The 24,364-nt window shown below is 41.3% G+C and overlaps 1 protein-coding gene and 2 long non-coding RNA genes across 7 annotated transcripts in view; 1 reads left to right on the top strand and 2 right to left on the bottom strand.

Moving 5' to 3' along the window:
- The window catches only part of SAMD12 (sterile alpha motif domain containing 12), a 394,334-nt gene that overhangs the window by 229,011 nt on the left and 140,959 nt on the right, over positions 1–24,364 (top strand). The window lies entirely within an intron of this gene.
- LOC132664441 (uncharacterized) lies at positions 2,964–6,408 on the bottom strand. The gene is made up of 2 exons (XR_009603674.2): positions 5,934–6,408; positions 2,964–3,146 (listed from the first exon to the last, which is right to left on the bottom strand). It is a non-coding gene; the product is annotated as an uncharacterized LOC132664441 (long non-coding RNA).
- On the bottom strand, positions 13,311–16,780 carry LOC132664440 (uncharacterized). The gene is made up of 2 exons (XR_009603673.2): positions 16,693–16,780; positions 13,311–13,880 (listed from the first exon to the last, which is right to left on the bottom strand). It is a non-coding gene; the product is annotated as an uncharacterized LOC132664440 (long non-coding RNA).

Genomic DNA, 24,364 nt, shown 5'->3' with positions numbered 1-24,364 from the left:
GCTCTTCAAGGATGAATACAGACTTTGAGTGATACGAAAACAGTGTGTTTATTTGATACGCATTATTCGCATTTGTCTCCAGAGGTATCCAGTGGTAAATTTATAGGTACAAGTACACTGAGTGATTTAAATCTGAATCTGACATCCTGATATACTTTTTGGTTTCTTTGAAGAAGTAAATAGAGATTCAGAGATTTATTACAAGAAAGTCCATCCCCAGTGCTATTTATAAAACTGAAAAATTATGAACAGCCTAGAGCTTCAGCAATATGGAAAGAAACAAGTAAGTCTGCTGAAACTCATGAGATAAAATACAATGCAGTCATTAGAATGAAATCTTCACAAAATATTTGACAACATGGGGAAGTGCTCAAGAAGTAGTAGGAAGTGGCGGGGGGGGGGGTGGGGAAGACCATGTAAAAATTTCGTATTTACAATATGAACCAAATTTCTTAGAAAGAACATATTTTTATTGTACACAGAAAAAGGGATGCCAGTGAATGTGCCAATATTTTGATAATGGTTCTCTGTAGGTGGTGGGATCGTGGGTGATTTTGTTTATTTTTTTTAATATATTTTCCAAGTTTTCTAGTTTGAATCTGTATTATGGTTATAATCAGAAAACACATGCACATTTTTAAACTTCAATCACGTGTATCGTTCTGCCAGGTTCTGTTCAGCATCAGGCTTCCTCTTCTCTTTTGTTTTCCTCCTGTGATGATATGTAGAAAATGAGACCTAAACTCCTCCCATGTGCCTTGGACTCTTTTTTTTTTCCCTCTGCTACTGTCAGCCTGCAGTGTGTTTGCTTTGCAAAATCATTTTCTACAGCTTTCATTGCCCTAGATGCATAATATATAAGATTTTTCCTGAGATACTACTCAAGTCTATTAAGCTAAATGTATGTTTGTGTTCTGGGAAGGTAATGCTAAGTTCAGCCTTTTCAATTCAGTTCTTGTCACTTTCTTTAGCTTTGAAAAGCTGTGCCTTTTGCATTCTCTCATTCCACTCCTTTTAGGAGAGATCACGTTCTCCAGCTCTTCGATATTTTGTCTGCACTCATATTACCTTTTTTATTGCTTGTCCTTTACATGTTAATGTTCAGACTCATTTCATGCCAGGCAGACTTTAGAAAATCTATAGCCTTAGTGAAATGATGGTTTCTTTTTGAAAAACACAAAACAAAAAAAATTGACAAGTTGTTTTTAATCACTGATAATAGAAGTTCTAAAGACAGCTGGGGTAGGCTTAAAATATTTGGGGTCTATGTTGGCTATAATAAAAATTGGAACACTATTCCACCCAAGTTATGTGACTGGCATAACATATATATTGTATGGAAATTCACCATAAGAATGATACGTGGTTCAGTATTGAATATTTGATTCTTTATCTCTGCAAATATTAATCAGTAGGAAATAATATGCTGGATAAGTACAAACAAAGATTATAGAATGCTACATAACTTTTAGAAATCCCTGAACATGTTTCTAAAGGAAACAGTGGATAATTAAGCCTACTTTTCCAACTTTTTGATGGCTGTTTTAAAACTGGCTTAAGCTATTGATTCTATACACACAGTTGGTCAGGAGCCATGTAACCGTTTTAGGACTAAGACGGTCTCAAAAGGACTATGAGGGCTCTAGCTGGTTACTGTGGGTCATCTGAACACAGGGAATATGAAGTTTCTACCCTCCTTCTTTCTTACTCTCCTCCTTCTGGATGCTGACCCAAAGACAAATACAAACAAACTCTAAGGTATTTTTTAAACGTGTGTGGGATTCATAGTAAATATATCAGTTAATAGACACCATCATTGAATCGTGACAAAAATTTTTAAAACCGCTTATCACCTAAAGCCAGAACTGTTCTTCAGCTGAAATACTGGCCTCTGATTTTCCTTCTTTTATCCACAGTGGCCCTATAACTACCTGACATTTGCAAGAAACATAATCAATGTTTGGCCCTGCTTTAAATGTTGTTCCCTTGGGTCCCATTTAGGCGGTTTCTTCCTCCATACAGCCTTTTAGTCTTCTGTGTCCTGTCCATGGAGTGGCCAGGATGTCAGTCTGGTGGGCTTATGACTTTGTTCATTCCTGCAGAAAACTCACTCATGTCAGGGCACCTCCAGTTATCTCTTGGGAAATGCAGTACTGGGCTGGAAACATCATTATTCTCTTCTTGATTCATGAGAGACAGGAGAAACGTTCCTTATGTAATAGCAACAGTTCATGGTATCAAATTAATTCATAACCAAGCATATGAGGGGCATCCTTAGCTTTTTAATAATGGACAGTGTTTGTGGGAAGAAAAACACCCCAGGGATACTGAAAGCTGACTTTCTCATATGGCTAATGAGTTTCAAATTTTACTGTATACAAATCACTGCGCTAATTGTCACGTCAACTCCTGACAGTACTGTTGTTAGCCCCGACTTACATATGGGGAAATGGAGGATGAAGAATTTACATGACAGACAAAGTCAGACAGCTAGTAAAAAAGCACTATACAGGTCTATCTGAGTCAACAGCAAACTTTTACGCATTACATTTCAGTACCTCTCATCTGTCAAATGGCGATAAGAACTCCTATTTCATGGTGGTGCTATGATGAGTCCTGAAATTTTATGTGGAAACCATATAGCGTAGTTCATGACATATTCTATGAAAATGGGTTGGCAGACATTGTTTTTTCTTCCTGAAAAGGGCCACCTGTAAACATTTTAGTCTTTAAGGGCTATACAGTATCGATTACAACTACTACATCATGTGAAAACAACCACAGATAATCTTAAATGAATTGAGCATAGCAGTATACCAATAAAACTTTATTATTACAGACATAGTTGGTGGTCCATAGATTGTGGGTTCCTGCTCTTCAGGGTTAAAAATGTAAACTTTTAACATCATTATCAAGATTATGATTTATTCTTAGTGTCTTCCCTTTTGAGTTGTAAATACTTCCCTCAATCTCAGGAATACTTTTCAATGTCTTCCTTGGCTACAAATACTTGGATAGTGTAAAAATGTAACCACAACGATGAGGGTTGAGTAACTTCGGGCAGTAGAAACCAGTATCCAGACTGGAGGATAAAGCAGATGAAGACAGTAAATGCCACCATCTTCAAATGCCTTTATAACTAGTGCCTACAAAGTGAAAAAAAGAAGACCATGATTGTTTACCAGGGCCACTTATAGCTCATTAAACATTAGCATTTCCCAAAGGACTTTTTCCACATTGTCCAAATATATGTGTTAAATTTTAGTTAAGAATTGCATGACCAGAGGACTTTCCTAGAGCTTCATCTTTTGGAACGACACAAATTAGAAACACTACTTTCTAATCCAAGAAGACTTTTCAGAACCATGTGTACAGATTGGGTATTTTAGTCCAGTCACCCCCGCAGTGATACTTCAACTGAAGTAGGCCATCTGATCTGAAATAGGCCATCTGGTCCACCACATTGCTTAAAGAAGGAAGTCTTTGTAGAACATAGCAATAGACTCTTTGAGAAAAATTTTTCAATCTCATTTTACAGTTTTGGGCTCCAAGACCCAAAGAGGATTAGAGCATAGTTCGTGGTTACACAGCTGGTTAGTGGCATAACTGAAACTAGATCCCTGTTCTAATTCCCAGACCAGTATTCTTTTTTTCTTACTGTTTTTAATTAAAGTATAATTTACATACAGTAAAATTCACCATTTTTAGTATATAGCTCTGCAGCTTTTGACAAATGCATATAGTTGTATAACCACCACCACAATCAAGATATAAAATAAAAGTTCTCATTACCCCCAGCCTCTGGCAACCAGTGCTTTGTTTTCTGTCTCTTTAGTTCTGCCTTTTCCAGAATGTCATAAATGGAATCGTAGAGTCGGACTTCTTTCACATACTATAATTCACTGAGACTTATCAAAGCTATGGTGTGCTTCCATTCATTCATTTTAAGTGCCTAGTATTCCATTGGATGGATAGCCCACAGTTGTATATACCACATTCTCCAGGTGAGGGACATCTGGGCTTCCAGTTTTGTAAATACTCATAAAACTATTACAAGCATACATGTACAGGTTTTTGTATAAACATGAGTTTTCATTTCATTGAATAAGTATCTAGAAATGGCATTGCTGGGTCATATTGTAATTATATGACTAATTTCATAAGAAACTGCCAGGCCAGTATTCTTAAGGTAATAAAAGAAGAAAAATAGTCTTAGAGACTGGCTTTAATACATACAAAAATGTTACAAGCTTTCTGAAAATCATTCCATCTTTGTATAAGTCTTACCTAATGCCCTACCTTGAGTTACCACCATCGTAAGAGGCCTCTGTTTTCCTGAGAGTTTCTAGTAAATTGTCTCAAAGTAAGTCAAGGTCAAATATGTGTACAGTTCACTGCTTCATTTGACTAAATTTTTCTTAGCATCTCAATTGTCATTAAGAAATGCTTTCTTGGGGCGCCTGGGTGGCGCAGTCGGTTGGGCGTCTGACTTCAGCCAGGTCACGATCTCGCGGTCTGTGAGTTCGAGCCCCGCGTCAGGCTCTGGGCTGATGGCTCGGAGCCTGGAGCCTGTTTCCGATTCTGTGTCTCCCTCTCTCTCTGCCCCTCCCCCGTTCATGCTCTGTCTCTCTCTGTCCCAAAAATAAAAATAAAAAACGTTGGAAAAAAAAAAAAAAAAAAGAAGAAATGCTTTCTTTGTCTTTGTTCTGAGGAACATAATTATAGCAATATTTCCAGCTTCTGGGAAAGAAAACTTGAGCCAATCAGATTTCCTTTTATGCATATGTAAGGTATGTCTGATGGCCTTTCCTAGGGTCTTCCAAATTACACTATTTGGGTTTCCAGTCTTCTCCATGTCTTTTATTTAGTTGTGCCACTGGTGTTACAAATCTGTGTTCACATTCCGTTGTCTTCATACTCAGCTTTTCTTCCTTATTATTGTACAACATTGAGCCTTGACTCCCTGGTGCTCATCTGTCTGCATGAGCGTGATAATGACTCCCTTGGTTCTCCTCTTTTTCTAATGGCTCCTTCTCTGGTTGATAGCAAGCCACCTTCCTGTATCACTCCAGAATGTTGATGCCGCCTGGAGAATAGACCCTCTTAGCTCTTCTCATCATTCATGCTGTCTGGAGAATGTTGTCCACTGCCATTGTTTTTAACCATCCCTTGCTCCATAGTGACTCTCAAATACATCTTAGACCTCTATGAAACTTCAGATCTTTAATCTCCCTAAAAGGTGAACTCTGAATATTCTACTGACATCTCAAATTTAAAATGTCCAAAATAGACTCCATTGTCTTTCTGACCATCTCCCCAGCCTATTTTAACCCTTGTGCTGCTTCTCAAGCTTAATAATGCCATTATTCATTCCATCACCTATCGTAGAAGGTTCAGAGTCACCTGGCCTGTGATTACACCTTTTCCCTCACCATGCACGTATAATCAGTGACCAAACCTTCTGACTCCTGCCTGTTAAATGGGTTTCCAGTCATTCCATACCCCATGACCCTGCTGGCCACTGTGTTAAACCATTCCTCTTTAGCTCCTTCCCAGGCCGTAAGAATAACCTACTAGCTACTTGATCTTTAGTCTCTGCTCTGCCCCATTTGTTCTCCTTTAATTAACTTCCTGCTTCTATTGCCAGACTTAATTGTAATATATTTCTGATGACATTATATCCCTCCTTAAAACATTTGATGGCTCCCAAATGCCTATAGAATAAAATCTAAACTTTTTAGCGTTCCATAGAAAGCCATTCTGGGCATTTCATAGATGCATTAACTTTGGGCAAGTTACTTGTCAGAGATTAAGAATATTCAGTTATAAAAATGGGAATAGGACCTATTTCAGAGTTGTTATGAATATGGTATAATAAAACTCATGAAAGGACCTAGTCTTGATGAGATACAACCTCTTCTGAGAAGACTTACCTCATTTGTCAGGCAGAACCAATCATTCTCTCTTCTTCATTACTAAGCACTTTGTTCATACTAATAATGTCTTTATTGCATAGTATCCATTTAGTATCCATTTGTACTTCCATCCAGTGAGGACCAGGTTCTGTGGTACTGGGGTTAGAAAGGAACACTCAGTCTAGCAATGAGGATAGGATGTATATGCCCCTATAGAAATGCATAGATGTGTAGTAATGCCACGGAACTGGAACCTAGCCTCACCTGGGAATAGGTGGGGTAAAGGAAAACATGCCAAAGGTATAATACATGAACTAGATCTTGCAAGATACAAGTTTTGGTAGATGGCCAAGGGCTGGCATGAGGCAGAGGAGGAGCCTATACAAAGGCAAGGTAGCATGAGATCTCTCCATCTCCCCTATAGAACATGGACAACTTCATGGTCTTCTGATTTCCCTTTGCTCTCCTACCGCCTAGCATGGTACTTAGCAGAGAGTGGATCCTCTGCATATATTTACTCATTTAAAATTAATTGTTCTACTTTTCTCTTATTTACTATTCTCAACTTAATCTTCTCAAAGAAGTAAATACAATGTCAATTTTTTACAGATTCATAATAAAAAAAAAATAGTAGCTACAAAGCTATTTTGAATCTTCCACGAGCAAAATTGCACAAAATCTCTTTTATTCCTTTGTGATCTTTTTGTATTATTTTGACTAGTAAACTTGATGGCAATGGCTCTTAAATATACCTTTTTCAAGGGGCTCTTAAATATATAAGCCACTCCTTCCTTGAGTCTTTTGGCCCACTATTTTCAATTTTAAATGTGAGAGATACTGTCAAGCAACTATAAGTTGAGCCTTTTCTCCTAAGACCCAGGAATTGCCCAGTGGCCCATGGTAGATGAGAATGTTGGATCAGGAATCTTCTAAGACTTCATGGAGATTATTCTTCTATAATTGGGGTCTTTCATTACCACTTGCTCGTCCAGTGTTATTTGATTAGGACCTGCCAACCACATGTCACTTCTAAGTTGCCTCCAAGATAGCATTTCCTCAATCTGCTACCTTCTTGAGCTTTTCCCCCAACACATTTCAGAATCCCCATACCCTGTTATACAAATTGTATGGCCAGGAGTAGTTCTAATTTTATCAAGTATTTGAGCTTTCAGAGAAATTCTCTCTGTTACAGCTTTATGTTTAAAGGCCTAAACATAGACTTCTTTGGGGGATTGTTGAGCTCACACATCAGTGTGTCAGTAGGGGTTAGCATTGTGATGTGTACACTCTAGTTAGCATCCACCCCTGTTTCATTTTCATCATGGGACTCCATTATGGCTGGTGTTTGAAGTGAGGCTTCAAATGGACCCTTCTTATCTGTTCCATTCTTCATGGTAGAAAAATATCTGGGGGCGCCTGGGTGGCTCAGTTGGTTAAGCATTCGACTTCAGCTCAGGTCATGATCTCACAGTTCATGAGTTTGAGTCCTGTGTCGGGCTCCATGCTGACAGCTCAGAGCCTGGAGGCTGCTTTGGATTCTGTGTCTTCCTCTCTCTCTGCCCTTCTCCCGCCCATGCTGTGTGTGTGTGTGTGTGTGTGTGTGTGTGTGTGTGTGTGTGTGTGTGTGAAAAACAAATAAACATTAAGAAAAATTTTTTTAAGAAAGAAAGAAAAATATCTGTTCTGACTGCATTGATGGTCCCTCTAACCAGTGTAATTATTTAATTTGGACATGTTCTATGAGGAATTATTTGTCACTGCTTCTGCATGACTCCATTTTTTATGGCATTTTCGCATTCTGAAAAGTAACCATTAGGGAACCCCCCAAAACTCCAAATATTTATGTCTGCCTCTGCAGAAATCACTAACTTAAAAATTCTTTGCTATTGACTTCTTTGCTATTGACATTTAAATGTCCTGGGTGAAGGGGCACCTGGGTGGCTCAGTCGGTTAAGCGGCCGACTTCGGCTCAGGTCATGATCTCGTGGTCAGTTAGTTCAAGCCCTGCGTCGAGCTCTGTGCTGACAGCTCAGAGCCTGGAGCCTGTTTCGGATTCTGTGTCTCCCTCTCTCTCTGACCCTCCCCCGTTCATGCTCTGTCTCTCTCTGTCTCAAAAATAAACGTTCAAAAATTTAAAAAAATAAATAAATAAAAAATAAATGTCCTGGGTGAAGTTAAAGATACATTTGATGTTTTTTGTTTGAGCAATTCAAGATAGCCATGGGATTGCATTGTTATTTCACCTTGTGGTTTGACTGTGCATTTGAAGGATCTTGAACAACTGATACTGTATTGGCATTTGTTTTCCACAACTAACATTGGATTCCTTTCTTGAGGGGAAGGCTAAATCCTGAGATTTGGGTTCTGTGGTGTTTGAATCTCCTATGGGCTTCATTTAAAAGGCAGCTGTAGTAGGACAATGGCATGTGGACCTGAGGAGAGAAAATCAAAGCCAATTTCAGGGATGCCCTGAGCTGCCTTGGCTTCTCCAAGAGGAAACAGATAAATATACCATCTGCATGTTTTAGAATTTCTGTCCCTAATATTATATATTGCCTGCTTTCCTATGGCCTTTTCTTTGGGACCACCAATTCTCAGTGCCTAGAGCAAAACTCTACAGAGCTTAGATATTCAAGATTCTCATTGCATCCATGTTTCTGCCTGCCATCTCCAGGAGTCATCACATGTAGGCTACACTGTGATTGCTCCAACCTTGTGCTCCAGCCACGTGTCAAAATCTTCTCTGCTTCTCTGAAATAACCCCTTCATTATTAGTATCCCTTTTTTCATCCCTTTATGTAGTAGCAATTACACAGCGATTCATTCAGTGTATACCATGAACCCAGCACTCCATGCTGTGTGTTAGGGATACAGGGATGGATACAATAATCCTTGATGTGGAAGTCAAGTGAAAGAGACACAACAGAGTTGTAAACATAGAATTCAAGGATCGTGTAGGAAGTGCATCCAAACCAGAAAGAATATGTTAGGAAAGATTACAAGAGGCAGTGACCTCTGAACTGAGTCAGCTATTTAGTTAGGGCGTGTTAATTTTCTATTTAGTCATCAAACAAATATATAAAATGGCCAAAATGAGTCTCAGAGAGACATACCATGGTGTAACACTTATATTTACTTAAAAAAAAAAAAAAATCTGTATTTACTGAGTGCCTGAACTTTACTGGGTGTTGGTGAAATTCAGTAAGCAAGAGAGACATAGTTCTCAGATGTACAGATTTTACATTTCAATGGAGAAGACACTTCCAAACAAATTATCTTTTGTAGCATGGTGAATGATCCAAAAGGGGATGTTATTTATGCTTTGGGAGCTGTAAGCAGCCGGGACCTCCCTGACTGAGTGGTCAGGAAAATCTCCCTCAGGAGATGTAGCAGGGGAGTAGGGCAGGTCGGCTTTGAGACTATGGAAAGAAAAAATGTCCCAGTTGGAGGCAACAGCCTGTTCTGTTGCCAACATTGAAGAGGAAGCTTGGTGCATCCCAGAAACACGTGGAAGGCTGGACAGAAGGCTCATTTGGTTAGAAGGTGGAGAGCATGAGAGGGAGGGGAGCTGGTGGTGAGAGGCAAGACTAAGAGGGGCCGGGGTGAAGTGAACACGCTCTGTATTTGCTCTCCTAAGTAATTTAGAGACAATGGCGGGCCACTAAAAGGTTTGAACCAGAGACCATCCTGATGAGCTTTGTATAACAAAAGATGAGCACATGCCCTGAAGAGGGACAAGACTGGAGGCAGGACTCCTGTGAGGCAGCTCTTGCATTAATCTGTGCAGGAGATGATGGCAGCCTGAAGGAGGGTGGTGGCAAGAGAGAGTGGAGAGAAGTCAACTCGAGACCAGACAACCCGTGGTGATAGATCGAGGAACAGTAAAGAAGACGGTTGTAAAGGATCATCCCTCACTTCTCTGCACCACATTCTCCTCCCCCAAATCCATGCTCCCTGCGGCAGACTTTTCTTCATGCTTCTTCACAACTCTAGATTCTTGGACCTTCCTCCAGAGCTTGTGGAATTAGGCTCTCCAGTCCAGGCATCAGTATGGTTTTCCACAGCTTTACCCCCACATGATGTTTATGCAGATGAAAGCTTAAGGGCCATTACCCAACACATTGCAGATTCCACATGTGCAGTGTACCAGGCACAGCATGAGTAAAGCTCGTTTGGGCTTAATGACCAGGTAAACTCAGAGAAAGTCTTCAGCTCTTGGGGTAAATGAGAACATCTCATAGTAAAGCCCACAATGGAGTGGATCCCGTCCTACATAGCCACCTAACCTTGCAGGTGATGTCCTCAAGGTCTAAGAAACTGGCCCACCCTCCATCCTTCCCAAGAGACAGCGACTGAAATCCCATCTCTCCCATTTCCCTGCGGCAAAATGAGATGGGTTCTCTTGGGCAGTCCGACAGGGCAGTAAAGAAGGTACTTTACGCCAAGACTCCCACCATTTCCTGTGCAAGACAGGTTAAAGATGACGCTGTCAAAGCTGTTCTGGTAGGACCTCCTCTACAAATAGAAGGCGGGAGAAGAGAAAACAAAGTGGCTGCTTCAGCTCACAAGGAACAGTTCAGGGATCCATATTTGAAACCGTCGAGGTTTTATAAAGTTTGGCAACCGTTTCAAAATCATTACTATTTAACATCAGCATCAGATACTGTATTTCCATACAAGGGCACAAGTTACCAAATCTTCAATTTATCACAAAAGCGAAGCCTGGAGCTAATATTGATTGTGCACCTATTTGCACACTTGGCATTTTGAATTCTATATTTAGTCCCCACAATAATTTTGTAAGATGGATATCATGAACCCCATTCTATAGATAAAGAGACTTGGCCCAGAGAGCTGCAGTGCCTGTTCAAGGTCACAATTTAAAAGTGCACATATTAGTCAGGGTTCTCCAGAGAAACAGAGCCATTAGGAGATAGATGTTTAATATTTTAGTCATATATGAGGAGAGAGAGGCTTACTATAAGGAATTGGCTCTCATAGTTGTGGAGGCTGAGAAGTCCCAGGGTCTTGTTGTCATAGGAGAGCCAGTGGTATTCTAGTTTAAAAACCAGCAGTCTAAAAATCCAAGAAGAGCCAGTGTTTCAGTTAGAGCCCGAAGACAGGGAAAAACCCATGCCCTAACTCAAAATGGGCAGAAAGGATCCCCTTTAACTTGAGGGAGGATCAGCCTTGTTGTTCTTTTCAGACATTCAACTGATTGGATGAGGCCCACCCACATTGGAGACAGCAAACTGCTTTACTTCTACCTATTCAAATGTTAATCTCATCCAAAGACACCATCCCAGACACACTCAGAATAATGTTTGACCAAATATATGGGTACCCCCTGGCCTGGTCAAGTTGACACATAAAATTAACCATCACAGGGGGAGAGATAACTAGTCATTTCCAAAACCAGTGCTCTTTCTTGCTGCCCTACCTGCCTGCTGTTAAGTCTCAGTTCTTCCAAAGATACATTTTTTCTTTTACCAAAAACCTCTTGACACCAGTGTACTTTTAAAAATTACTGCTTGAGACTATTCACATGAAAGGTTTCACTTAATGCCTTGCTTATCACACATAGTTTTCACTCTCCATCCTCCATTTCCCATTATTCTGGGCAGCTAGGAATGGTAGGTGTATGTTTTTGCTAAGCCCCTCCTGCATACCCAAGATATTGTGACAATAAGAAATTTGTCTCCCTATTTGATGACATAATGAAGCAGAGATGCCAGCCTAGCATTTCCTGATGCCCCCACATACCCCCAAGTAATCTGAACCTTGTTGGATCAATGACATGAAATTTTGCCAGCTGGCGTTTTAATTGATTTAATGGAAATTGATTCAAAATAAATGAATGCACAGAAAATTATTAACAGTGACCTCAAAGGTTTCAAGTGTCTGCTATGTAAGAGGTGGTGTGGCTTTGATATATCCATCTGAAGTCTCCCGCTTTCCATGTTATGTCGGAGAAACAGCACAGATGTTTAGCACTAAAAACTATTAAACACGAAGCATTGATGAAGGCAGTGTGGGGGGGTTCTGAAAATACGTGAGAAGCACTGTAGTATATGTTTTGGTTTGTCCCATTTCTATCCCATTGGTTGGTTGTCATGGTTCATGCTTACTGTAAACTACACATGTAGCTATTATCCTTCTAAGTATCATGAAACTTGGTTTTTCTTTTGTCATTTGATCATGCCATGGAAAGGAGGAAGAGATGACATAATAACAGAACAAATTTCATTGACCTGGATTTGTTTGTTGTTTTTTTTTAAATTGATCCTTTCCTGAGACTTGAATATTTGTTTTGTTACACAGAGAGTTTGACTGTAATACTTTTGGTCTAGCAGGATTTGGCATGTGTGAAAGCATAAATAAGTGGTTTCTAATTTTCTATTTCTAAAAGTTTAAATATGCATTGTCTTCTGGCTTATCCCTCTCTAGTTCCCTCTTTTTTCTCCCCAGTGTACTTCTCCCCTAAAGACTACTCAGTCCACAGAAGAACTATTAGAAATTTATTAATTAAGGACCAGTTTCTGCTTCTTTGTCTGGGATAATCATTCGTTTTGGAACTGATTTTCTGCTTTAATTAAATGAAAATGTCACTCAGTCAAATGAATTCATTTATATTTATTTATCCAGTTCTCCAGGCTTGAATTTCTTAGTAGGGACTTGGACTCATCACATTTGTTCACGCAATGCACTGAAAAATGTCTCTTTCAGCAGTTTAAAAGGCTCACGAGTGTTTACTCCTTCCTCCCTGTAGAAGCACTGCGTAAACAAAGCCGTGACTAACAAATGTGTGAACGGTTGTTTTCCTGTGTAGACGTTATCTAGGTGCACATCGGGATATGTATTTGAGGGTGTCGGTTTAGACACGTGCACCTATGTATGCTAGAGCAGAGAAGTGAGGGATACCCACTACCACAATCCCTTCAGACTTTAAGAAAGTACCAGGGTCATATTTGAACCATTTGTGTGTCTTTATTTGCCTTTCCAAAATGCTAATTGGTGGGTGCAACATTTAAATGCTACCTAATCTTTCCCTTCATATTTTTTAAAGGATTTCTTACTGAGTATGGTCTATGTATCTAACACTGTAAAAGCACCCGTTGAAATGGAATAAACATACTTATTCACCCATTCATCAACTTTTGAGTATGTACTGCACATCAGGCTAGGTATTGGGACTCAGTGATAAGCAGTGTAATCCTTGACACAAATAGGCTAGCTGCCAAAGCCTCACCAAAATCTTTTTGGCATGAGCAAATTATGTTCCATTTCCAGAAGGCTGGCACACTGGTGCTAAGGCCTTCTACCCTCTTTTCCAGAACACAGACTGAGAGCTGTAAGTGTTATCTTGAATTCTCTTCAGGAAAAAAACAAGGGCAGTGGAAGCAATTCTCTGCTTTATTGAAAGGGTGGAAATGGGTGCCGATACGCACCTGACACGAGGAAACTTTGATTTAGACTTTCTGGTGGGCGCACAGCCACAGATGTGAAGTCCTTAATCACCCACGCTGCGGCAAAATCCCTGTGGGTGCGAAGAGTAGCTCAGGTCTTGTGCTACAACACTGGGTCCCTCACATGCACTGCCATTGTCCGTCCTGTGACTCAAGCAGACTTTTAACTCCTCTGTTTTGGTGGTAGTGGTGGTGGCTGTCTGGTTGCCTTAAATAATCTGGAGGCAACGCTGAGTTCAAAGGGCTCGAAAATTGAGTTTCCAACAGCTTACAGAGTCCATAAAATAGGCACAATTTTAATTTTCAAATAAATCATCCTTTTGTTTTCTTCTCTGCGTCATAATATGAGCTAAAATTATGATGGCTTGGCAGTTTCTGCAGTGAGAAACAGTTGTACTGGGAGTCAATTGGTCCCCTGGGTTAACCCGGCACTGGGGTTAGGAACTGCCAGTACTTGAGTTTCCTCATCCTTAAAATAGCTCCTGGTAGCTTCTAAGTGCTGTGACAGTAAAGATAATTGAAATAATTATTACTTAGACTCCAGGGAACCTATCCGATTCAAGCCCTGGGCTTAGAAAGAAAAGGTTGAAAAAGAATTGATATCCTGGTCCCTTGATATGGATGTTGAGCATGTTGACTCTGGCTGAAACGCCCCCCCCCTCCCAACACTGCCCCAGTGGAGAGGATAAGGTGATGGGCATCTCTAAAGGTAGGATTGGAGCCCCCCCCAGACCCTATCAGGGCAGTTTATGGAGTATTTGGATAAGCGTTTATTGAGCTTTTATTACATTATAGATACCTGCTAAGCCCCAGATAGCTCCTGCCTTCAAGGAGTCTTCAGTCCTGTGATTATTCCCAAAACTTAGACTTTTATCCAAGTCTTATCAGAATTGGTTCTGAAACCCAGGGTACTTAGTCCCATATGAGGCCAAGGTGAACAGCCACAACAGAGGTAATCGCTGTCATTTAGTGTGTGCTGTCTGCTCATCAACACTGTCCCAGGCACTCTGCATTGTCGTTTTGGGAGCTGTTGGGGTCCCTATTCAGCAGACCAAAAAAACTGATGCACAGAAGATCGAAGTGACTTTTGAACCAGGTCACCCAGTCTGAGAAGTGATGGAGTGAGGATTTGAGCCCCAGCTTTCTCCAAAGCCCATGGTCTGAGACACCAGCTGGGTTTGTTGCTGTAATTCTGTGTATGTATTGCATGAGACTGGGAAGAACAGTCACCATTATCTAATGTCAGGGAGCTAACTGGAGGGTCTGTACTGCACTGCCCCTACAGAATTGTTCAGCTAGCATACCCTTTTCTAGAGTTCTAGCCACAGGAAAGGAGATATGTGCAAAATTGTGTTAAGGGCAGTGAAGGAAAAATATAAAATGCAAGGAGAGGCTCTAAGTTGGACCATGGGATAACAGTGACATTTGAGTGGTAACAAGATGGAGAAGTGAGGGTGCCTAGGTGAAAGCAGAGGAAGAGCAAGCAGGCAGACGGAAAAGCATATGCTAAGCTCTGAGGCACAGAAGAGTTTAGCATTACCTAAGAACTGAACAAAGACCACAAGTAGGATCGCAGAGCTCTGAAGAGAGTTCTGTAGCCTGGACACAGCAAGGGACAGATCCATAGGGCCTTGGAGCCACCTTAAGGATTTGGAATTAGCATCTCAAGAAGTGCAGTGAGAGGCCATTAAAGGATTTTAAGCACAGAAGTGATGAGATCATAGTTACATTTAAAAAAAATGGCAGCTGACTAGAAGAATGGGTCGGATGACAGCAGAGCTGGAACCAGGGAGTCCCGCCAGGGACTCTTGCAGAAATCCAGGTGAGGACAGGTGATCACCAGAACTGGGTGGTGGCCCCTGAGCTGAAAGGGGACAGGTCTGTCTGCTGGTAGGATTCGCAGGGTGTGGGATGGGTTGGATGTGGCCAGGAGAGGGAGAACCGAGGGTGAGTCAGGATTCCTGGTCTGAGCTGCTACAGACTGGGCCAGCCTGTGCTCGGGAGGAACCTGGATGGGGGAGTGGGAGGCAGAGTCTTGATAGGAATGAAGAGGTCAGTGTGTAACACGTTATATTTGAGGTCCTTTGAAACATTGAAGAAAGCAGTTAGATATCTGAGTATGAAGGTCTCATGTGGGATGTGCACCGAACAGTAAAATTGAGGAATCGTCCAAATATGTGTCAAGGATGCCATGCGGGTGGTGCATTGGCTTGACCACCAAGAGTTCCTGCCTTTTACTCACAACAGGTTTTGTTGTACGTCAAATAAGAGAGCACGAGGGGCAAACTCCAAGTGCCCTGGGTGTGCTTCCTTCACTGAGCCGCCTGTCAGCTTTTGTGCATCTCCTGAGTGTCTTCAGGTGTTTTGTTCAAATGAACATCAGAAGAGACCTTGGGAGGGACAAGAAGCTGTGCTGAGGAGAGCGATCACAAAACGGTGCCACCCTGCCATGCCCTCCAACCACAGCATCACCTCTGTCGATGCCCTGGTGAACTGTCACAGAGTGACTCAAAGCACAACATTTATAGTCGAAAAATCTGAGTTGTTATCCCAACTCTGTCCCTCGCTATCTATTTAACTTTAGGCAAATGACATATCCTTTCTGAAAGCAAGTTTTCTGTGCTGTAAAATCAGAACAAAGATACCTCGGTCACAGGGTTGCTATGCGGATTAGAAGAGATTTTTGCCAAGTGATTATTAGCACAGATCTGAATAAAAGATAGGAAGTGGATCCATATCTAAGAAGACATTCTTGCCAGAGATTAGCATAAGGCTGAAATATGTATTTCATAAGCCTATTCCATTAAGTCAAACAGAATTTTTGCTAAAATTCTGCAATCATCCCAAGGCAGAGAGATGAGAGAGGCCATTGTGTAGAATATATAGCTTTATCACTTCCATTAAATTGCTTTTGACAGAGGCCAGTTTGTCAACCAGAATCACACTCAAAAGTGTACCAGTATCTTAAGACAGTTTTTCATTGTCTGTGAACAAGTCTAGAGGATGGTATGGAAGCTTCTATATATAGCTATGCACTTGAGTTCTTTTGATGACTTCATTTAATCAGACTATTTATCTTATTGAAGACTCATTGCTAATATTATAGATGGGTTCTTTGTGAGTACATAAGGAGGACATTGTATAGGATGCCTCTGTTTTTGTGGGATTAGAAGAATCCCTACCTACCACTACCGGCAGGTTGTCCCATGATACCCTTGTTATACCATTGCTTCAATCATTAATAGTTCTTTGCGTTTTAGTGTTCTGAGAAAATCGTCATGGTCATTACCCAAGTCAGCAGCTGTACTTACTGTGCCAGCACTGCTAGGACTGAGAATGAAGAAGACAGGCTCTTCCTTGTTATTCCCTAGTATTCTTGACCCTACAACGAAAGAACAGTACAAGGGTATTTGTGATATAATGCTCTTTGGAATCCTACATAATTAAGTGCTCTAGAATAGCCCTGTCCAATAGAACTTCCTGAAATGGAAATGCTCTAGACCTGTACTGTTGAGTACAATAGCCACCAGCCACATGTGGCTATTGAGTACTTGAAATGTGGCTAGTATGACTAAGAAACTGAATTTATAACTTAACTTTAATTGACCTAAATTGAAGTAGCCATATGTGGCTCCCAGCTACCATGTTGAGTACCACAGATCCAGCAATTGTGAGGAAGGGTGGGTGTGGGCTCCAAAAATTCAGGAAGGAAATAGGGCTTCAGGTGGAGCTTAGAATAAAGGGGAAAGTGAAGGATGCTCCATCTAGGGTAACAGCGTGAGCAAAGGCTGCAGGAAGGGGGAAAGCATGTGGTTTGCGAACATTACACAGAGAAGAGAATTGAAGGAAATTCACTGAGAGACTTTCTGAAAATCAAGGAAGAAGTTTCTAGAATCTAGACCATTCTTCTATTTTATTAAGTTTCGTGTAAGTATTTTACCTGTGGTAAGCCTCCCATTATTTGGAATGGGTTACATGATATTGACTTTGTTACACTTTTTATAAATAAGTGATCTCCACAGGGTTATACCATGTCATGTACAAGTTGTTCATTGAAGCTGTCCATACTGGTGAGATGGCAATCTAAAGGTAATTTAAGGAAGCACTGACATAGCAGAGGTTAAAGGAACCTACTGGGGTTGAGTCACCTAGCGACTAACAACAGCTTCTGCTGAAGGGTACAGAGAGCTGGAGCCATGGAAGAGGGGTCAGCTGACCAGAGAACCTTGTGAGAGGTGCAGCCATTACCACAAGCACCGGTTCCACACAGGGAGGGAAGGAGAGAACGGTCAAACCTCCTGTCTACTGCTTCCCACTGGTGCCTCTAACTAGCTAAACACAACCAGAGATCAGAAGGCAGAGGGTCACAGGTAATGCACTGCTCAGGGGGTCAGCCTCCCATGGCAGAGATGGACAGAAAAAGCAAGAATAGATTATGGGGAAGAAGCAGGGAAAGGAAGTGTGAATAAGCAGCTCTTTTCTTGATATTGAAAGAATAATGTCTTAGTTTGAGTTGTTACAACAAAAATACCATAGACTGGGTAGCTTAAACAAAATAAATTTATTTCTCATAGTTCTGGGCTGGGAGGGCCAAGATCAAAGTGCCAGCTGATTTGGTTTCTGGTGGGGAACTTTATAGATGATTACCTCTTTGCTGTGTCCTCACATGGTAAAGAGAGAGAAACAAGATCTCTTGTGTCTCATCTCACAAGTGTGCTAATTTTTTTCCTGAGGGCTCCAGCCTTATAACCTAAATACCTCCCACAAGGTGCCCTCCCCCCAACATCATCGTATTGGAAATTAGGGCTTAGGCAGATGAGATTTGGGAAAACATAAACATTTGGTCAATAGCTAATAGTAAAATGGAAACCATATAAATAGCTAATATGGTGGTTAAATTATGACAAAATCATACGATTGAAAGTGGTGTGCAGCACTGAAATTCTATGCAATGGCAAGAAAAAATCTTCGTGTGATTATTTATTTATTTTCTTTATTGAGAGAGAGCGTGTGTGAGCAGGGGAGGGGCAGAGAGAGAGGGAGAGAGAGAGTCTCAAGCGGGCTCTGTGTCAACACAGAGCCCGACATGGGGCTCAATGCCACAAACCATGAGATCATGACCTGAGCTGAAATCAACAGATGCTTAACCCACTGAGCCACTCAGGGGCCCCTTCACTAGCTATTCAGTGAAAAGAATATGAAAACAGTAGAAACAGGAAGATCCAAATGTTGTTTTTAAATAGTGTATATACAGTAAAATATTAGTGCATAGTATTCACACTCACAGGAAAAAAAAAAAGAATACTGGAAAGAAATGCACCAGAATTTTAACAGTGGTATCTCTGGATGGTGGTTTAAGGATGTTTTTTATTTTCTTCTTTGTACTCTCCTGGGCTTTCAAGATTTTCTAAAGCAACATAATTATGGTATATTTCTAGTCTGGAACAATGCTTCTGTTGTTCTTGATATATCTGCAGGGTAGATATGCAGGGCTATATACTCAGTAGAGAGAGGTATGTGACTAAGTTCCTTATTATTCAGTCAGCTTAAGTTTCATTGTATACCCATTTCTGCAGGATTGATGGGCACCTGCACATCTCCAAGTGCATTAAAAATGGGATGAACCAGTAAAATGCTCTTTTAAATATTCCACTAAGAAACTTTTAGGTCCTAGAGAATGGCCTGATTTCCTATTGATCTTTTTATTGCCTCAATCATTTTCTCAAACATGGTTAGTTAATTCAGATCCCTACCAGCCACCTTTCCTCATTATCTATTACATTTGGGTTTGTTAAATATGAATCTTTGGTGGCATTTCCATTATTAAATTGACAGTTGAGTAATGCTTTATTGACATATGTAAGATAGAAGCATATTTCTTAGGATCCGTGGTGGTGGTAGCCATGTTTTTTTCTGAACCACCTAAGCATAGCCAGTTTTTTGTGCTCTTGTAATCTTCATCTTAAAAACAGCAATCCATCTGTTTCATCGTTTTATTCTTTCCTGATAGAAAAACATTTCCCTCCACTGTCTTACTGATCTACAGTCACCCATCCTTGATGGACTCTTGTAAGCAGAATCGTTGCCAGTGATGTGATGACTTATGCTGGTTATCATTTCAGTAAATCCGCTCCCTCTCCATGGCTTGCTTTTTAACCTCCAGCTGCTACCCAATTATTAGTTCGTGGATGGCTGCTTCAGCAGCATTATTCTAGCACTTGCTTGTAGTGGATATTAATAATAATCAGTTAGTAAATGTGCACAGTGTTAAATGCTTGTAAGGATCGTTGTTGATAACCTTAATTGTAATCATAGTTTTGTGATGGCTAAGTTAAGATTCTTGTGGTTGTAAGGAATGGAAATCTGAAGGTGCTTTAGCCAAACATATGGGGCTCGATGGGGTATTCATTTTTTTTTTTTACTATTTTTTCATTTATTTTGAGAGAATGTGTGTGTGTGTGTGTGTGTGTGTGTGTGTGTGTGTGAGAGACAGAGACAGAGAGAGAGAGAGAGCAGGGGAGGGACAGAGAGAGGGGGAGAGAGAGAATATCAAGCAGACTCTGTGCCATCAACACACAATCCGACACGGGGCTTGATCTCACAAACCATGAGATCATGACCTGAGCCAAAATCAAGAGTCAGATGCTTAACTGACTGAGCCACCCAGGCGCCTCTTGGTGAGGTATTCATACAACCCATATGGGAGTCTTTGATAGGACTTCTGAGCAGAGGTAGCAAGACCTCAGGGAGGAGTAGAACTGTGAGAGCCAGCAAGAATCCAGACAACAGACTGCCCTCTTTCTATGGTTTCTCCTTTTCTGTCCGCTTTATTCTTTATATACAATATCTCTTTGATTCAAGTCTTGACCCCTTTCGAGTTTATGGACTGTGACTGGAGCACTCAGAATGTTCTCGAGTGCTCTCTCAATTTCTCCTCTCTCTGTTCCCAATTACTTTCTACATCTCCTCATCTCAAGTCCATAATCCCGAGACAGGAACTCTGATTGGCCCAGCTTTGATGCAATCAACAACAACCAGCAGCGGGAGGTAATGCTGCCCAGAGACATCCCCTGTGACCATTACGAGGCAGTCAGCCACCCTGAAAGGTGTTGATCCATAGTTATCATGCCCTCAATGCCTTCATTGTACCTAATGACAGAAATATAAATTTACTACATTAACCTATTTTTGCATTAATATTTAGAAGAAGGAGCATATAGCTCATAAAGATGGAGGTATGGAAAAAATGAATCTTGAAGACCTCTTTTCTACATAACAAGAAAGAACAGTTTTGTGTTTTCAACTTAAGATATTGTTACAGAGAGATGTCAGGGAGATGATGGGATATGATCAAAGGAACTAAAGTAAGGATCAGAACTAGTAATGACACCAGAAGAGTAAAAGTAGCCCATAGGAGGCAGGCAGCTTTGCCGTAGTGAAGATGGCCGCTTTGGTACCACATTTAAGAATCTACTATGCTGTGTCTAGACAGCAGCCCACGCGTGTTTTATGAAGCTTGAATTCTGGAAAGAGAAAAAAAAAAAAGGATCCATTTTAAGGCAACCAAAATACAGTTAGCTGTTCTGTGTGTGTCTTACTGTATTGGATTCCCAAATTTGTTTATGTAATAGACGATTGTAGAACACCCAGTAAGCCTCAGGCTGATCATAGCATGGTTATCAAACGAACCTTTAAACGAGCATGAGTATCAGGTAAAGTTTGTGCTCGACACTTGAGTATGCACTTCATGTTCTTTAATTTGTTTAATTCTTAAAGCAAATGCCATGAAGCAGGTTTTGTAATTTCTGTTTTATAAAGAGAAAACCGATACCCTGAAAGACTAAAATAACTTGGTCAAGGTCACAAGGCTAGGGTTTGGAGAGGCTGGAGCTCAAGCCAGATCTGTCTGACTACAGAATCCTTGGTTTTACTTTTTGATGTCCGAGTCGTGTTGTCATGGGTTATTCAATCTGTTGTATTGATTATTTGAGGAATTGTGTGAGGGACACCTGTGCCCCATCACGGATAGCTCCCCGGCTGGCACTGGTGTGAAGCAATGAATGATTAGGCCATGATAAGCCACATATGATGTGGTAAATACTATGATTGAGACATCTTGACAGAAGGCATCTGCCCCTTCCGAGCTATGGATCCTTGGGCAAGTTCTTTTGTTCTCTGAGCTTCGTTGTCCTGCACCTGTAAAAGTGAAGGTGTAGTCCTATAAAAAGTCCTACTTTGTGGGTATTATGTGGAGTACAAGAGTTGATACACGCAAAGGTCCTGGAGCAGTGACAGGAACAAAGTGCTCCCATAATGGTAGCCAGGACTACTGTCCACAGAGCCCTGCCTGAAGGAATCAGGCAGGATTTACAGAGGAAACACGCTTTGACGTATCAGATGTTGCCAGGTAGGGAGGCAAATGTTGGACATTTAAAGTGGAAAGATCTGTGAACAAAGGCCTTTGTATATTCAACCCACATTTAATTGAGCATATGCTATCCGCCAAGCACCCAGGTCGTTGTTAGTTTGGGAGAGGCATGGCACTATGAGAGTATATGGAATATTCCAGATCCTGACTTTATAAAAGAGGTGAGTCCCAGGAAAATGGCCACAAGGAATCATCTCTGAGAACAATTTTGTACATGACTAGCCCAGGATGGTCTCAAGGGGATATCAGATGAATTTCTTCACCTAGCCCTTTAGAAATTCTTCATTCAAATTCCTTTAGCACACTGAGAGGTCTTCCCCCACCCCCCACCCCGCCACTTTTTACACCCACCTGTACCTGCACACTAATAAAATATATCACAGTCCTTCGTTTTACAGGGTGACACTGCTGACTCTTCATATATCTCCATGAAGGATTATTCAGTTACATGGAACATTGCTTAACTGAAGATAGCCTGAGAAGGGATAAAGAAACAGTGTTAAGGCATGTTAAAAATTGGCTTTTTCCTGGTGGCATTTTGTCATTTTTCAGTTTGGCATCTTTCCCTATTCTTTCTTTCTACCATGTAGATCTGTATGAGGCTTGAATCAGAAGGGATTTTCTTGCGAGGTGCCTTTCTTCAAGCATGTGGATAAAATTGCCAGGTTTAGTCAAAGTTTGTCTAGAGTCTTGCTCTATTTAGTCAAAAGCATATCACTTCTGTTGCTGGCCTCAGTCCCAGACTCCCAGGAAATTCATAGTGCCTCTTGACCTGTGACAGTCTTCATTTACTCCCTAGAGTGGCCCTGGTTTTGAATGGTGTTGGTGTCGAGCCTTCCTGGGTCCTGGAGCAAGCTCCACCTGCTACCGCTCTGATTCCCTCAGGCCACCCTCACCATCCCATCCCATCCCATCCCATCCCATCCCATCCCATCCCATCCCATCCCATCCCATCCCATCCCATCCCATCCCATCCCATCTGAAGCCACATGAGTCTGTTGCTACGCCTGCCATGATTCATGGCCTAGAGCTACAGGATCAAAACTTCTCAAACTTTCATTTATTTAAAAGAAAGCTCAATAAGCACATGTGGAGTTCTTCCTGTATCTGAAGGCTGCTCTCACTTTGCAGTTGAGGAAATGGAGGCACACCAAGGTTAAGAAAGTGGTCATACAGCTAGTAACTGGTGAAGCCAAGAAACTAGTGCTCCAGTCTAATTCAGGGTTTCCATCCTTAACCCCCGCTGTGCTGCTTCTCTGTGCTTAGAGCTACCTCGTCCAACCTCGTTTGGTCAAATGAGTTATTACATAAAAAGCTCCTAACACACAGTAAGAAGAATTTTTGTGCCAGCTCTTGTTATTTGCATGTTTAATAAAGGGTGAAAGCTGAGGCCATAGAAGTGATGCAAGTCTATACATTTAGGCCAGGATTTCTCAAACTGTATTCTGTAGGATGCTAGTATCCTTTGGATATTTATTTTTGAGAGAGAGAGAAGGAGACAGAGTGTGAATGGGGGAGGGGCAGAGAGAGGGAGACACAGAATCCAAAGCAGGCTCCAGGCTCTGAATTGTCAGCACAGAGCCCGACGCAGGACTCGAACTCACGAACTGTGAGATCATGACCTGAGCCGAAGTCAGACACTTAACCAACTGAGCCACCCAGGCATCCCATAAGATATCTTTAAAAAAAAAAAAAGTGATCAAAAAGGTTTGAGAAATGTTGGTTTCAGAAAAAAGTCTTTCATACCACAATACCTTTCAGATCCTTTAGTATGCTAATGTGCATTATTTATTTTCAAAAGGTAGCCATGGCATATAGAATTCTCTTAACTTACTAGACCCTCCATAGGAAAAAGTTAAGGTAGGGGGCCTGCGATTCTTTTGTTAGAAGGTCCTACTTGCAAGATTGGCCCTTGCTGGTGTCCTGAAACTTGATTTTCAGGAGGGTTCTCAGCTCTCCCTGATCAGATGGCCCATGTACTTAAATTGTCTGTATGGACAGTGTCATTTATCCTGAACACGTGTTTTCCTTCTGGGAGTTCGGAGTTTGGGTACATGCTAGGCAGAGGATGCCATGTGAACAGCCTCCAATAAAAATCCTGGCCAGTGAGTCTCTAATGAGCTTCCCTGGTAGATAGCATTTCACACAACATTCTCACCACTCGTTGCTGGAGGAATTAAATGCATCGTGTGTGACTCCCCCGGGAGGGACTCTTGGAAGCCCGTGCCTGCTTCCTTCCAGACTTCACCCTGTGTGCCTTTCTCTTTGTTGATCTTGCTCTGTATGCTTCTGCTGTAATAAATGTCGGCTGTGAGTATGACTATTTGCTGAGTCCTGTTGGTTCCCCTAGCAAATCACCAACCCTGGGGATGTTTTTAGGGAACATTTTCCCAACAAGAAAATCCTATTCCTCACAGTGTTTTTTTAACATCCCATGGGCACTGGGGTTCTACAGCACACAGTATGTGCAGTGATGAGCTGTTCAGTCCCACATTTCAGAGGTAGAGATCGCCCCACACAACCACTCTGGGCTTCTTGGTAAAAACTCTTAGGGT

This window comes from Panthera onca, chromosome F2, assembly GCF_046562875.1.
Source record: "Panthera onca isolate mPanOnc1 chromosome F2, mPanOnc1 haplotype 2, whole genome shotgun sequence".
NCBI lineage: Eukaryota > Metazoa > Chordata > Mammalia > Carnivora > Felidae > Panthera > Panthera onca.
The sequence above is the reverse complement of the archived record's forward strand: the minus strand, read 5'-3'. Positions and strand labels throughout refer to the sequence as shown.